Source organism: Pithys albifrons, chromosome 1 (assembly GCF_047495875.1).
Source record: "Pithys albifrons albifrons isolate INPA30051 chromosome 1, PitAlb_v1, whole genome shotgun sequence".
Classification (NCBI taxonomy): domain Eukaryota; kingdom Metazoa; phylum Chordata; class Aves; order Passeriformes; family Thamnophilidae; genus Pithys; species Pithys albifrons.
Window position 1 is genome coordinate 120,578,908 of NC_092458.1, and position 15,385 is coordinate 120,594,292.

Here is a 15,385-nt window from a genome sequence, read left to right on the forward strand (position 1 = left end):
ACATCAAATAAACAATTTAATTCTGTGCCTCACAAGGCTGTGGTTCTCAGCACATCTTCACATAGTTCTGCCACCGTCAACCCCCTCCCAGCAGAAAATGAAAGCATTAAAAAAAGAAAATGAAAATACATGTAGAAATATGATGGGGGAAAGTAGGTAAAATAACAGTAAGACCAAGAAGTGCAAATATCAAACCCACTCATGTTAAAAACCGAGAAATGTGATTAAATTAATCAATCAGTCAGGATTTACTTGAATTACATGAGATGCAAGTAACAGAAATACTACAAATGTGAATTTAGCTTTAAAATGCACAAATTTATAGATTTAAGGCAAACTTTTTGAATGAGATTGATAATGAATATGATGTCAAAGACAACTAAGAGAAAGCAAGAGAGTGAACAGCAAAGGCTTCATCTGTTGTCTAGTGCCTTTCTTGTTCTAGAGAAAGCTACTTGAGAGCAGAGATGGCATTTATTTCTAAAAGTCCCAAAATCCAGACATTGTGAAGCATCATGTATATCCTTAGTAGCAAAAAAGACTAATTTAATACAGCCTGGAATCAGACCTCATGCAACCACACAAAGGGATAAGGAGTAAGGTCTCAAAGGTAACTTCTCCATAGAAGTCTCAGGTTTTTCCAGAAGAAGAACAAAGACAGGGGCATACTACAAGAACTGAAGTTCTTGAGTGGACATTAATTCATTAGTGATGACTTTGTAACATCACCACATAGTATTTTAACTGCATACCAGCTTCAAAAATCTCTTCAATTCAGGTAGGATAAAAATAGAGTTTTCTACATGGCAAAACAGGACAGACTTTTTAGAAATATGATGAAAATTAATTATATAATATAAAGCCAATGATACCAGCCATAAAGTATTTGCAAAAAGACACCCTGAGAAAATCCCAGCTCTGTCTGGATTCTTTTCTTTCAACAGTCACTAAAAATGGAAACAACTCAAGCACTGAAACACTTGTAGTGTACATTTTGTATCCAGTATACCCACTAAGTCAACATAAACACCCAGGCTGTGTAACCGAACGAAAAGGTGCTACTGTGAATCATTTGTCTTATTTCTCCTTTCCCAATACACTGAGCTCCCACAGAAAGGGAGATCCAGCTCTTCACCAGTGACCATCAAATCAAGACTTGTTGCAGCTACAGGAGCCAGCGGCTTTCTCTGGAGGGCAATTCAGAGAAAAAGTCTGACTTGGAAACGCAGAATTGCCCTGGAAACCCCAGTCACTTTCCATTAGCCAGGGAGGAAACACAGTCAGTGATCCCATTAGACTAAAACCAGCCTTTAGGAATGCCCCAAAGTCATCAAAACTAATGCCCTCCAACTAATACTCTGGCAGAAAACAATGGTGCCCAAAAGAGGACAGGAAAGTCTTGCCTGACAAAGTGGGAGCATAAAGTGAACTCATCAGAGTGGGAGGAAAAGGGTGATAATAACGAACATTTCAGTAAAACCAGCTTGAGATTAATATTTAGTGTAAAAAAGAAAAAAATCACAGTGGCTGCCTTGGAAGAGGGAAAACGTGCTAGATTTTCAAGGTGCCATGCAGGCCACATGTCTTTATCAGCAGAGCTGGCGGGAAACGTAGGTGACTAAATAGTAACTGCAATCAGCTTGTAGAATAAGAAAAGAGAAGCTTCTTCATTAGGATGTTAGACTAAAACATGCTGGAGATGGAAAAAGTAAAAGAGCAGGCAACAAAAACATCTATGAATTTTAATAGCAAGACAGCAAAATTTCTTTCCTCACGTAACCAAGAAAACACACAACTGACACTCAAGCAAAATCCTCTGCTATTTCAGAAATGTTTGGTCTAAAACACAAAACCTTTTATCAGTTCTGATACACTTCTGCAAAAAATAGCAAAGTTGAGGGTTGAAGATCCACCGAATCTTCTCAATAAAATATTCCCTAGCACAAATGGGGACAATGGGATGGGCATATTTTGACAGAGCATGATTACTGAAGAATAATAGGAAAAATACCCTTATCTAGCAGGTAGCAGTTGAAATTCAGATGCAAAAGTGGAACATGTGAAACAACACATTTGACAAAATGATTGCTAAATGGACTTTTTAATATCTCTTTAGTTATTCAGACATTATGTCTTTTGCCTGATCTAATTTTTGTTTTGTTTTTTTATTCCCTAAATATTTTGATAAATTTGTCATAACCTCTGACTACAAAGGACTTGATGGACACAAAATTTAGGTACACATTCTTTCCCACTGAACAACTTGGCCTCCACTGCTAGATACAAAACCCTTACCTGAGTGCCACTGCTCTCCAAGGTACTTAATGTACAGCTACATACTTTTCTTTCTAAAACTTCATTCTTAACAGCATACCACTCCCCCAAAGCCTTGCAACTAAGTTTGATTTAATTCTTGCTACCTATGGATTTTCCATTTTCCCAGCTTTATATCATCTACATGTTTGATCACCTTCGTGCTGTGTTCCAAGACATTTTTTCATTAATGAGAAGACAAAAGGAAATTTCTGTGGAACAAAACTTTCTGCTGATTTTCAAAGGTGAATCATTAAAATGAAATAAAACTCAAAGTAATTGTTGAACCAGTCATAAATCATAAATTTTAGTAAGTAATCCATCTGGCTTCAAATTCTTATGAGCTTTTTAAGTTTTGCTGAATCAAAGGACCTATATCAGACTTCTTGGAATGACTCCTACCTTCTGAAGGTTTCAAAACTCATTACAAGCACTACTACCACTCTCCTCCATGTCCCAGCCCCACAAATGCAAAGCAATTCTTTTTTAGGAAGAAATTTTCTATGTCTGTCTATGGGGAGGGGAGGGGGGCATTCTGTTTCTTTTCAGACTTCATAAAACAAAAGACTTACAAGATATTTCACAAGAAATTCTAGAATCAGAATCACTTAGGGTGGAAAATACCTTTAAGGTCATCAAGTCCAATGTTAACCTAAGACTGACAAGTTCACCACTAAATCATGTTCCCAAGTGCCATGTCTACACATCTTTTAAATATCCTCAGGGATGATGACTCCACTTCCCAGGAAACCTGTTCCAATGTCTGATCAGATTTTACATGATTTTCAGTCCCCCTAATATCCAATCTAAACCTCCCCTGGTGCAACTTCGTGCCATTTCCTCTTGCCCTGGAGCTTGTTACTTGGGAAAATAGATAGACCCCTACCTGACTACTTATCCTTCAGGTAGTTGTAGACAACAATAAGGTTCCCCCCTAAGCATCCTTTTCTTTTGGAGTTGAAAGTTAAGAAACATAAGTCTGATGAAGAATGAGGAACAGCTACCATGTCTGGATAGAGCAGCTCCTTGAAATTCCACATTGCTGACACTGGACCAAACTCTGGATGAAATAAAAGGCTTCAGTATGTGCACCACTGCTCGGATCTGATAGAGCAGATTGGCCCCCAAAGCAAAGCCAGAACTCTGGTGTAGATGGGTGGGCTCCTTTTCTAGGCATATGGAATAACTGGGTCTCTGAAGGACAAACCAGACTGCCCAGCTGGAAACAACCCAGGCCTAACCAAGTGCAGACACTGATCTTAAATCCTGCCTTAGCCTGCTCCATCTGTCATCTAGAACCTGGAATCACTTCCCAAGGTCAAGCACCTGCACTCATTCTTTCAGCAGATGAGTGAGACTCTTTCCAGTGGGTCTGAAGGGAGGGATGGGTGAGTAGCTCAGGTCCATCCCTGACAAGACAGTTCTGTTAGTGCAGCACAGCCAGTCCAGTCCCATATCCCCAAAGATGCCAACTTTACCCTCAGTTTAGCAGCTCTGCAAGAGTGAGCAGGTTTGCCTTTCACTCACTGCAAAGAGCTGGACCTCAGAAAGCGAGAGCAAGTGGAATGGCACTAACTCAGTGAAATCAGGAGATTCTTGTGTCTCGGTCTTGGGGTTTTTCCAACCACTGTGTTGGCACTTTACCCTAAATCAAGCATACAACAGAGTTTGAGCTACTTATGCTACACTCTTAGAAATCACGAGCCATTCGACAGAACCTCCATGTTCAAAAATATCTTCACCACAGTTGACCAAGGCTTACACCTTTAGAGATCCCAAATTTAACAGGCAAATGCCAACACTGGCAAGCATTTGAGATCACATCGTTAAAGAAGTAGCCATTTGGCTTGGTCTCTGTAATAGATCATATAAGTGTTTCTCTGGTGAGGTAAAATATGTTAAACTGAATAACCCTCACAAGGCATTTGCCCTCAGAAAACTGACACAGCACATCAACACTTGGAGTAGCCCAGTCCAAATAAAAATGTCTTTAAACTTGATAAAATTACTCAATTTTGGTCAATGGAGATAAATTGTTACATCTCTGTATATTTAATAGTTTAATAATATGACGTATTCAATATGCTGTTAAATATTCATTCCAATTAGAAATTATTTGTGCATGACATAAAGGAACTAGGAAAACAAATATTTACACATTTCAGGAAACACAAAGATAAATGAAAATTACAGTAAAAAACCAACTATAAAATTTGTGTAATTGGGTGTGATTTGATGATTAAAGGTAAAACTGCTGAGAAGTAAAGAAAAAAATGACAGAAAAACAAAACTAGAAAAGAAAGCATATCTAAAAGGAGAAAAAGCAAACTGGCAACAGTTTCAGTCTCTGAAATTACAGGACTTGCAATTTCTGTGCATTCTCAGGAACCAGCAGGATGCAAGGCTGTAGGAGGTGATGTCAGAAGTGCGTCTGTCCCTCAGTGCTGGGCTCAACAGAGACCTGATAAGCAGTTTTCTGGTTTGCTTGGGGCTCTGGCTCCCATTTTATCAAATGTTTCATAAGAATTTACAACTTTCTTTGTGAGCAACACAGGCTTCATATAATCTGAGTCAAGGACAGCATGTGACTTTCATTTTGACTTCAGGATTATTATTATTTTCATTGTAGAGTGCACAACCACTTCAATCATCAGGAACACTAAAAATCATACAGATAAAAACTAACAAGTACAATCAACTATTTGTAAGGCATTAGAGAATAACTACAGAGCCTGCCACCCTCCCCAAAGCAAAAGGAAAAATACACTAACTCCAGTTGATGTTACAAAGGGGGGGAAATGTGCCTATGTAGGAGCTTCACAACACTGAAGTACCAACCTGTTTTCTCAGAGGATTTTGCATTAGAAAAGTATAAGCAGAATGTTTTCTGAAGAACTGATTTCATTCAATTAAAAAAATATGCAGCAGTGTCTACTTCCTGAGACAACATTGGAATAAATACTGCTTGAGAAGTATGCTATGGCTGGTGCATCCTCTTAGATAAGGCCATGTGCTTGGTTTAAAGTATGGTTTATAATAGATGTAGAAGTCTACCCTCCAAGTATGTCACTAGTGAGGTTAAGTTTCATAGTACCTGGTAACAAATTACTCTTACAGAAAAGTCAAACCTTAGTTTGACTTTTACAGAAAAGTCAAATCTGTGCTGACCCAAATCTCCTTTAATGTCAAACTGCCAGTGGTCTCCTTCACTACCTCACTGTATTAATTACAAAATAAAGAGAAAAATAAGTTTTTTCCTTCACTTTTCTTTTCCTTGGGTGTAACATTCCATTTGAGAAAATGAAAAGAAAGAAATTACTCTTAGAATTCTCTTTTGCTATTGTTGAACAAATAGGAAAGCTGAAGAGCAATCTAGGAAATCATCAAAATAACTGAGCTAATGACAGGACTTGTTCTTCTTCCATTCATGAGAGAAAATTGTCCTGGGGAGTGTTTGGTGGGGTACATAATTAACCTCTTATTTCAAATGGGCTCTAATGCCTAACTTTTGTAATTTAAAAAACTCCATACAATCTCTTTTTGCACGATTCTTACTTTTATTTCAGAAAAATCTTTGATTTTATTTTTTTTTCTTTAATAGAAAGCATTTTAATCTCATGTTTTTAATATAGCTCCTAGCTTTGTCAGGCAACTATAGAAAACGTTGTGGGACAATCTGAACTTTGAGTAGTATGAAACCAGCACTTCTTCATGAAGCCTTTACGAATGGGTTTAGCTAGTATTGTCTTCCTATGTATTTTACCTTAGTCCCACTGGGGAAAAACAGTGACCTACTAAAACCTCTAAAAAAATCTGATCTGAAAGTAACATATAGAATGGGTATATTCAAAAGCCAGTTTTGACTTAGGGAGGCCACTCTCCTTTGTCACTCTGTAGCCAGAGTGGACAGAGAAAACCTCTTCTAGAGGGGATTTCAGAGCTGACACCAGGTTGGGATGCTCCTTATCACGCCCCTGGGGAAGCTGATTTATTGTACCAACCACAGGAACCCAAAGAGATCATTTTCCTGGGTTAGTTAACCTTTGTGTACAGTGCCACCTCCATTCCTGTAACTCCTTATAGGGTGCAGCTCTGTGTTTGCCCTGATTCTGTATCTCAGAGTTGGTTGTGTTCACACAAGCTCATAAGATTTTCACTGGGAGACTCTTCTTTCATTTCATTTGTTACTGGATCAGAGGACTACATAATCCTTGTTTCATAACTTCTACATGATTTTAATATTTAAATGTCATTTTCATGTCTAACAGTCAAGTCATCCTTTATTCTTAACAACCTATTTTCTCCAAGTCCTTATTCAAGTCTCATATAGCTTTAGTCCTTGTACACTTGGACAAGGAATGAACCTAAGCGTAATCTCACCATATTTATAGGAAAAGAGATTGCATCTTCCACATTCATGACTCAGTAATGTATTTTTCATGTTATTATACAGGCAAGCATTTCATCATATGAGTAAGCCTGTCCCCAACTTCTCCAGTTTAGTTTTGCATGTAGGTTTTTAATTTAGTCTTCCTGAAAGTAAACTGCAAGGGATAACAACTGCCCAACTTACTTTGAGCAAGGACAGAAATCAAGCTGAATATTGACACCTCAGAACAAAGAGCCTTAACTCCCTTCTACAAGCACAAACTTCACATATCATAGAACTGCAGAATCATGAAGGCTGGAAAGACCTCCAAGATCATTGAGTTCAATCTTTGGCCAATCATCACCCAAAGAATCAGCTAAAGAATAGCACAAAAACATAGTATAATAAAAACTGGTACAGTCGTCAGAGAAAACTGAACTTTTTTCCCTTTGAGAAGTTATTAGGCCCAAGAGAATAAAAAAAAAACCTGTCCCTCTCAACATTTTTTCTTCACCAGTATCTGTTATGCATCTGGAGTGGAATATGGTCAGCATTTTCTTTAGGGGACTGCAATTTCTCTTCATTTTACATACTAATAGGCACGTTTCAAACCAGACAAATATCTATCCCCCTGTTGTGTCTTTAGCAAAGACTAAGAGAGCAGAGGTCTGGGGAAGAGCCTTAGGACAGGAAAAACTTGCAGAGATGCATTTCAGGATCCTCCTGTAGCCTCCAGGGACTGGGCTTTGTGTCCTAAACAAGAGTTGATGCTTTTGCACTGGACATGCACACCCAGATATTCCTTCAGTATGTACAGTAGCTCACAGTTAGACTATGCACTATGAAAAACATACAACCTTTTACTTGCTCTGAATCTGTCACTTGATGATTTTACTTGATCCCCTCTGGGTCTTGTACTACAAGAGACACTTAATGAGCATTCCCTGTTCATTTTTTTCATTATACTACTATATAGACTTTTATCATTTTCATCTTTAGCAAGGTTGAAGATTCTCAGTCCATTTAATTGTTCTTTATCATCACTGCCACTCATTCCTAGTTCTGTTATCTCTCTTTTTACCTTGCCCTTCTTTAAATACAGGGACCAAAACTGCACCCAGAGGTCAAGACAAAACCACAGGCAGTTTATAGAATGGCATAGCAGATTTCTGTTCTGAGAGTCATTCTTCCCTAATTTTTTTTTTTTTTCTGCCAGTCTTAAACACTTGATCAATACTTGGATTTACCATGATAAACTCTCCACAACACTGCTTCCTTCAGTGTTAATAGTTCACAGGCTCAATAATAGCAGGATTGTTCTCCCCCACATGCATGAGTTCTTAATATCAGCAGTAAGCTTCATTCCCAGTTACTAAACATCACAAGATCCCTCTTTGGTTCTTCATAATTAGCCTTCATTTATGCTGCTCTCATTAACTTAGAATCATTCTGCATTCTCTTCCAGATAACCAGTGCATACACCAACTGGTGTTAAACTTAGCACAGATTCATGAGCAACTCTACTAGTGACGTCCATCTCCTCTGTGAAAACAGGTCATTTATTCATCTTTTAGCCAACTATCAGTCCAAGAGAAAAATTTCCTCTTATGTCAGAGCAGTTTCATTTTGCTCACCACCTTTGGTGAGTAGCTCTCACAAGACTCTGAAACCCAAGTGCACTGCATCAGTGAGATCAGTTACTCACAACCTCAACAGTGTCTTCAAAGAACTCTACCAGACCTGTGAGACTGTTCTGACTCTTTCCTGGTATACCAAATTGTCCATGAATGCTTTAGCTTTCTTCTTCACTGTATTTACCAGAAAATTGGCTGGTATCAATGCCAGTCATACTCTTTCCTGGGGGCTTTCTGGAAGCCTTTTTAAAATCTTGCATCAACTTCACTGCCACCACGAACATGAGTATCCCATACACTTTCAGGTACAGGTGAAATCTTCCTTGAGCTCTTTTGGATTTTATTTATCTGTGGGACCAATAGCCTTCCCATTTCTTATACTATTGAATGAGTACTTATGACAAGTTTCCCTGCCTTTTACAAATCATGGATCATGCTTTAACTTGTTTTAGTGCATAATTTATATTTCATTTGCATTTTTCCTTTTTTTTTAATTTTTGGACATGTTTTTGGAAAATATTTTTCTGCTCCTTGCATCCTGCTCAAACACACTAATTATTCTTTAAAACTTTTAAAGAGTCAAAGAACCATTTTTTAGGTATATGCATTTGTTCTGATTCTCTCCACAACAGCTTCAAGACTTTTACTCTTGATTATTCCTCTTACCAAGCTCTCCATAGAAACCCTAATCAGTGTCCTGCTACTACTTTCTCTGTGATAGAGCTATAGTGTCTGTAAGTCACTGGAACGAAGCATTCAGTCCCTCCACTTTAGCTTCCAGTCTTCTAACATTTACATAAAAACTGTTCTGTTTTAATCTGACTGTTCATTCTTCTGTGCTCTTGTCTAAATAGGACTTAATTTTTCAGGCAGTTCTGCACTGGTTTCTACATGACCTTCATCAACTTCTGTCTGACGTGCTTCAACCCAAGAGACCATGTCATCTTGACATGTGTGCCCTTTATGCCTGTCCTCATGCAGGGTACTGGAATTACACTGCAGACTGATCCTGCATGGGTCCTTATTCTTAACCTTCTATCCAGAAACTCAGATATTGCTTCCATAACTATTTTGGAAGCCTTTACATCACCAGCACTAAAAGATAGTTTAGATTCTTTTTCTTCTAAGCCACCTTAGCATGCAGTTGTAAGGTTACTGTATGATCCTTTTCAGCACTATAATTCCAGATAGTTACACTCCAGTTAGCATCTCCACCATGTCAGAAGATGTTCCTCTATCATCTAGAAACAACATAATGCAATGGCATTCCTAGAGCAAAAGGATACTTGCCCATCACCTGAGAACAAGGTTTCATCTACAGAATGTAATTTCAGTGTAATTTCTGCTTTACTGGTTTGATGTCCTCCTACATTAGAACTTACTTCTCATGGAAGCCCAGTGGGATCCTCCCTAGAACCAGCAGTGGGAATACCTACCTTGGGGTTTATTTTACACATTTGCTAATTAAGAATAATTTTCTTACACTTACACTTTACGTGTTGGGACCTTCACAAGAGTTCAGTTGTGTTAATCTACGGTGAGCATCTTGCAATGTCATAACTATTCCTTTGGTTTAACAGCTGCATTAATACTGTCGAGTGTAAGCAAATGCTACTCTTTTCTAACTAGAGATCTGATATCAACCTTCTGGCCTGAGAAGCCAAAGTGCCTAAGCTAAATGGCCTCAGACACACTCCCTGTATTTTAGGCTTACTGTCAGTATATTCCATCTGGAATCTTCACTTTGTGTCTCCCCCTCCAGAGACTGTAATTCAGACTATCCTCATACTCTTTATAGTTTTCTAGGTTTTCTAGTGGTTTTCTAAAAATCTATAACCATTCTAGTGATTTTCCAAATATCGGTCTTTAATACTGGACTGGTTGGTGCCTGTGACAGCTTAAAGTATTTATTTAGTGAAAATTTAATAATTCCTCTGCCTTCCATTCAGCATCTTTAATCCACTGGCCTAATACATTCTTCAGGTTCCCACCAACCATTTTCAAGACAATCCTATACAAGTGCAAAGCAGTGAGAAAGTTTAATTTTTCTTGTGTAACACCCTGGTATCATTAACAGACAATTCCCACAACTGCCAGGCAATCATGCTTTATAATCTAACAGATTACAGCCACTTTATGATAGCATGAAATGACTGATTGTGCAAGCCCTTAAACACTGTTTTCTTAAGGGAACAGAACACAACCAGCCACAACTTTTAGTTCAAAATGGGAGGTCAAAACAGTTTTCCAAGACACACCCTCTGTTGCACTGTTAAGCTGTACTTACAAATACATCCTTCACCAAATCAAAGAGGATTCTATATAACCAAAACTTACTGATTCAAAATGGGACCTCACACTATTAGATTCCAAATTTAGATTTCTTACTATGAATTCTACTTTCAGTTACATCAAGTCTGCTATATTTTATTCATTAGGATGTACACAACTTTTGATGCAAAAGAAGCCTTGAGTGTTTCCCCTTCACACACACTGTCACTACTGTATTTATAGGCAAGATTATTAAACATTTGCATTTTATTGTAAAGGATAAATTGTACTACATAGTAAAGAAAAATTCAATACTAACTGATTAATAAAACAGGCCTGATTTTTCAGTTGATAAAAAGTGGTTCTAGTTCCCTTTCCACCATCAAATCTAATTTAAAGTAACGCAGTGTAGTGCAAATACATTAGATACTTGGTAATCTCCTGTAATGGCAGGGAAATTCATCACAAATTGCTGAATGTTATGAATCATCTTGTGAACACATAACTGCTATACAGCGAAAAGGCGCTTTAAGAAGTAGTTTCATTCATTTATGTCAATACTTCATAATTAGCACAGAGAAGTGTCTGTGAATTGAACTTTTGAGCATCACACTGCGCAGTTACAATTTTTTTTATTTAATATTTTGAACACTTGATGTTCTGGAAGACCCCATTAAAATTTTGAACCAATGACAAATGACATTTTCATTTTCTGTTCTAACTGTATTAGCACAAGCTAATGAACTTAACAATGTTCAACAAATCCATAAGCATATGCTGATCTGTACTACATAAACAGTTCAACAGAGTTTGTCAGGGATATTTATATAAATTTTTAAGGGATACTAAATCCTGTTGTTCAATAACATAATAAGAAAAGAACTACTGGTCTATATGGAAATTCTGCCACTCAGAAGTAACAGGTGACAAGAAAAACTTGACAGCCAGGCAAAGGTGCTTAGAAGACCTTGTTGCTGCACAACAGCCTGAAGACCATTTAGCCACCTTTTTTTACCTAAGAATTGCAAAATCTTTTCAGGTTATTCTATCCAAGGCACACAGAATTCTGAAAACATGATGGTGACACCCAAAAATCCCCATCAGAGATCAGGGCCTTCCTATTATCCAAGAAGAATACAGGTCACTACAGAGAGCTTACAGTTTCAGGGCTTGAGTGCCCACAAAACTACACCTGAACTATGGAATCCTGGTTGCTTTTTTAAGCACTGGGTAGAGATAATTAAAAATGTATATTTGGATTCCATAATCTCAAGATGCCAAACTACTATAAAAACAGTTTATTGGTCACAGCTGGTTAGTTATACCTATGGGATGTACAGTCTTAGCCCATACTAAAAGCAAAATAAATCATTCCCTCTGCAATTTGCAACTGGGATTAGCTAAAACTGTACACAAGGCCAGTTACTGCAGGGTAGCTGACACAAGGTGACTTGATCATCTCTGGGCATTTGCAATATAACCACATCTCTCAGGAGCAATTTAGGTTTAGACAAAAAGCCCTCTTAGACTAGAATAGGAACAGCCAAATGTGAGAGTATAAATATATTCATGATCACAGCGTTAATTCCACTTTGACGTTTCTTACCAGGATAACTTCCCACTCATCAGTTCTAAAAAATCCTCAAGCTCCAGCTTTGAGTTTTTCTCACCCTCTATGGCTTCCTAGGAATTCTAGAATCCAGACCCACAGACTAACTTCTGCAGGTTGTGCACACCAATGTAGACATAGACAAAAAGCTTTGCCTTACTCTAATGTTGCTAATTAATGACCAAATAATTGTTAAGGTAATCTAATATTTCCCTTTGCTTTGAAATATGAGAACTAATCATGAGTTCTAATTACATACTGCTTATCTTTTTTTAATTGAGAAGACTGTTGCCTTTTTTCTTTTTCTTCTATTTTTTTTAATTTTGCAAGATTTAACCCTTAAAAAAGAAATACAAATCACCATAGGATAGTTATTTGAAACATCTTAATTTTACAATTCTCCTCATGCTTTCAATTCTTCAGTGCTCATTGAAAAACAGTACTGGCAAGACATCCAAAACATCCAGACATGCAAATCTTTCTATTGCATTTGAAGTTTCTGCTTTTCAAGGATATTCAGGCCTGTGACTGCTTCTAAGTTTATCAGTATGAAATCTATTTATTTAAAAGAGAAAACAAACAAGCAAACAAAAAACCAAACTCCATAGAATTTAGTGCTCCAATTCTTTATAGTTACACTAAAACATGAAAAAAAGCAAATCCCACCTCTCCTTGCATACTGCCTTCAAAGTATTTCTGCTCCTTTTAGTAATCAAATATAGATTTTTCCATGACATTTTGATTAGGCTCTTACTGGGAATACTTTAAGTGATAATTGGTCCAAAAATACCCATTGAGTCAGGATATCAAAGCACAGTAAATAGTGGGAGCACCATAGGCTGTTGTATGAATCACTTCACATACCTGTGGTTTTCCAGGTTCCTGTGCTTAGTCATGAGTACACTCTTCATATTCTTGCACACAGAATACAGTTTCTGCCAATTTTTGTTCTTGGCTTCTACACTGCCACCTGTAGTCATATAAGAGAAATTAGCCATATTTTATGCTGCAAATCCTATTAGCACAATGTTTCAGCTCACTTGTTTTTCTCTTCAAACATTCTAAAGCATCCAGCTTTGTATGAGGTGCGCAAGTTACTCAAACTGTGTTATTTATATTTTTCTCTTTAATGCGTTTGAGAAAGAAAGTAAAAAAACAACCAAACAAACAATCCCAACTCAAGATTAAAGCAAGAGGGCATTTAAGACTCTCAAAGACAGGTACAGGCTTTAGAGATTTTTATGTTATCCTTGTTGCTTAGTGGACGGATCTTAACCTTGACAGAGCAAGGTGACTTCTGAAATGACAAAGTGAAAATATCTGCACTTTTAGTTACTTGGTAAATACAAAAGCCCTGATTTGGTGTTCTAGATCAAAAAATAGCAAAGGTTTACAGAAACAATTTCCATGCTTAGCTTAATTACCTTCTGTAGGTTACAAAGAAATGTACACAATTTAAAAAATCTCTAGTATTTGGGAGATATCTCATAGAACTAGAAGTGATGAACTTTTTCATACAATGAAAGCCACTCGATTTATTCCGGGCTTACTACACTTTCAGCATTATGCCACAGATTCTGACAAATTAACCATTTACATCAAAATAAGACCTAAGAACACAGCACCCAGAGCCCTCGAGCTAATCCTTTCCTGAAAATATGAGAAAATAAAAAATTCAAGCCTTCCTAGAAAAGCCAAAGCTTCCTGGTGTTCAGAACAGAGGTTTCACCGGATAGCGAAGTTTCGGAGCACAAGCTCTGGGGGGAAAACGGGCTTTTGCACGCACATGGCTTCTCCTTTCTTCTTTAAGAATTGCGCACACCATCCCTGGAAGCAGGACACCGAATGCTCCCACTACGTGTCCCTTTGGAAAAACGCTCTTATGTCATTTGCGGGCAGGAACAAACTCATGTCCGCTCGCCAAGGCGAGCGCACGGGTGGCCACGGGCACACGCAGCACTGTACTCCCCTACGGCAATCGTAGCCTCGACCAGAAATCTCAGACTGGAACGGAAACCGAAATCAAACGCGATTTCCCAAGAACAAGTTGATCTTAACAACAACAAAAAATTAAAATATTGCAAATAAATAGAAATTCTCGAGGGCCGGCGAGGCTGCCCGCGTCTTGAAGCACGCATATCCAGGTTAACCTCTCGCTTTACCACGCTGCCACCACCGGCCACCTGGGGACGGGAAGGCACCCATAGGAGCCCCCCGAGCCCCCGCCACCATCCCAGCCCTGCTCAGGTGCTCCGGGCACCGCCCCGCTGCCGCTGTCCACGGGCACCCAGCGCCGCTTCCCACGGCAGCCGCCCCTCGGCACCCCGCACCGCAGCCGCACGAAGCCTCTCACACTCACACCCACCGCTCCACTAAACCCCCCAACCCCACGGTGTCTCCCACCGGGACGGTGCCAGCGGCCGTGGGTCACCTCCGCACCCGCGCTGCCCACCCACCCACCTCACCCACCTGCGCTCGCCGGGCCGGTGCCGCAGGATGAGGCGGCGGCTTCTCCTCGCCAGAGCGGCTCTCCCGCTCCCTCCCTTCCTTCCTCCCGCCGCCGCGCAGCCAAGGGGAGCCGCATGTCCCGGGTGCCACCGCGCCGCCCTCCCGCCCGGGATTCCTGCGGGAAGGCGGGCGGGAGCGATGGGAGGCGGCTCATCGCTCGGCACAGCCTCCCGCTCCTTCCCCGGTTTTTCCTCCCTCCATCCATCCGTCCGTCCGTCCACCCATCCATCCATCCATCCTTCCTTCCAGGCACGGCGCCCGAGCGGACCCGCAACGCGCACCTCCCGCTGCCCCTTCCCTTTTTATGGCGGGGCCGGGGCTCCCGCCGCCGCCGGCGCTGTGCGGGGGGCAGCGCCGCTCGGCATCCGCGCCAGAGCCGCCTGCCCACGACCGGCCCGCCCCCACCGCCGCCGCACCTCTCGCCAGCCCACCTGTCCGCGCCCGGGCCCCCCGCGCCGCCCGCCCCCGCGCCGCCCACGCTCCGGCCCCGCTCACCGCAGCGGCCTCGGGCGGCGCGGGGCTCTGCGGCTCTCGCAGCACCGCCCGCGGGCGCGGGGTTGGGTTCAGGCTCGGCGGGGGAAGGCGGGCGGTGGCCGTGCCCCCGCGGCCGCGCTGCTGCACCGCGGCTGTGTCCCACCTGTGCTCGCAGCGATGTTCGCCGCCCCTCCGGCGGGGAGGAGG

At 40.4% G+C, this 15,385-nt stretch overlaps 1 long non-coding RNA gene across 1 annotated transcript in view; it reads right to left on the reverse strand.

Moving 5' to 3' along the window:
• The window catches only part of LOC139680709 (uncharacterized), a 37,063-nt gene extending 23,465 nt beyond the window's left edge, over positions 1–13,598 (reverse strand). The window contains exon 1 of the long non-coding RNA XR_011699397.1: positions 13,061–13,598. This is a non-coding gene — a long non-coding RNA (uncharacterized lncRNA). The remainder of the gene's footprint in view (positions 1–13,060) is intronic.
• Between the last annotated feature and the right edge of the window lie 1,787 nt (positions 13,599–15,385).